The sequence below is a fragment of the Papaver somniferum genome, chromosome 2 (genome assembly GCF_003573695.1).
Source record: "Papaver somniferum cultivar HN1 chromosome 2, ASM357369v1, whole genome shotgun sequence".
NCBI lineage: Eukaryota > Viridiplantae > Streptophyta > Magnoliopsida > Ranunculales > Papaveraceae > Papaver > Papaver somniferum.
In genome coordinates, this window is record NC_039359.1 from 137,348,940 (window position 1) to 137,350,614 (window position 1,675).

Here is a 1,675-nt window from a genome sequence, read left to right on the forward strand (position 1 = left end):
ATAGGAGATAAAGTAGAAATAGACTTTCCAAGTGATAGATAAGTTTAAGTCTCCACATAACTTTTATCGATGAAGTTCCACAAGCTCCCCTTAGTAGTTTTTCGTCTTCAAATGATGAACGTCGGGAAGTCTAAGCTCAACTACACAATCTATGTCCTAGTCCGAGACATCTATAAATAGGCTAGAAATCAAGACGTATAGTTTGGATCACTAACATTGAAAAACATGCTTGAGATAACAATGCATGCGAGTTCGACCGAGCAGTGCTCTAATAGTAGTTCCAAATCAAGTATATGTACAAACATATTTTCGTCCTAATCAAACCTTAATAAACAGATTTTGATTTCGATCTGCTTAACTCATAACCCCAATTAAAATACCAATAAACGACTACAAGATCAAATAAGGTCTGATAGAAAGACCATCTAGTAGCTCAGATAAAAGTTTGTTAAGGCTTCTTTTAAATATAGCCCACACATTTATTAACCATAACCCAAAAAATTTAAGTTAAAATTAAAAGCCAAAAGTTAAAATGAAAAACCGAATAAGTTTTAATTTTACTACCAAATAACTTAAAACTCCCTTTTACTCGAAATCAAAATAAACCCTAATTTATTTTCGTTAATCATACTTAAAATTAACTATCATTGTTCTTTTAGTATTCTCACAAATCGAACAACTATACATAAACCCTAATTCTTATTTTTCCCCAAAACATAATGAACTCTAAAAGATTTTTTTCTTAATCATACTTAATATATTCTAATTTTCTCTAAAAAAATTTCCTTAATCATGATTACATTAAAATTGATCGAGGCGTATAGTCTAATTGTTCTCTTAAAAAAACTCCACAACAACATCAATCGAAATGTAATTAACTAAGATTTTGTTCTTTTCCTATGACCATTATCCTAGAACTTCATAAACATAATCTATATATATAAACAAAAAATCTCTAAGATGATGTGTTTTTCTTCTCAATCATGATTACACTAAAATTGATTGAGTGTCTTGATTATTCTTCAAAAACATTAATTATGTCAAATATCTTATATAAATTTAATTAGATAATTAGCTTGTTGTTGTTGATGTTCATTTAGGGATTTAATCATAATCTTATTATTTTGGGCTATATATAATAATTATATATAATTTTATGGGCAATGTAGATTGATTATAAAGGTCTGTTTGGTTAGCTGAAACACTTATTTTAAATGAGTTACGGTTAATAAATGTGTGGGCTATATTTAAGAGAAGCCTTTGTTAATGGTGGATTGGTTGGAAACTTTCAAATAAACCAAGTTTCAGAGCAAACTAAAAAAAAAAAAAAAAACTTTTCACAAGCACTACCATGGACACCGATATGGGGTGCCAGTGCCACTATGCCACAAACTCGACTAAATTGTGCAGTGAGCCACCACGACCACCCAAAGGATGGAAATAAAGTTTCTTGACCATCAAACCCTCGCCAGGTGTAAAACCTTAAACCGAACTAGTTTTTACTTTCCTTCCGCGAAAACACCGTATAAGGTTGTCTTCATTTATTTTAAAAACCTATAATAGGGGCTCCAAACATTGTGTTTTTAGGGCTCAGAAGATGAAAAAATCATGTTATGAAATAGTAATCAACAAAATCCCATATCCAACTATTTTTTGTAATGATTAAAACACCCTC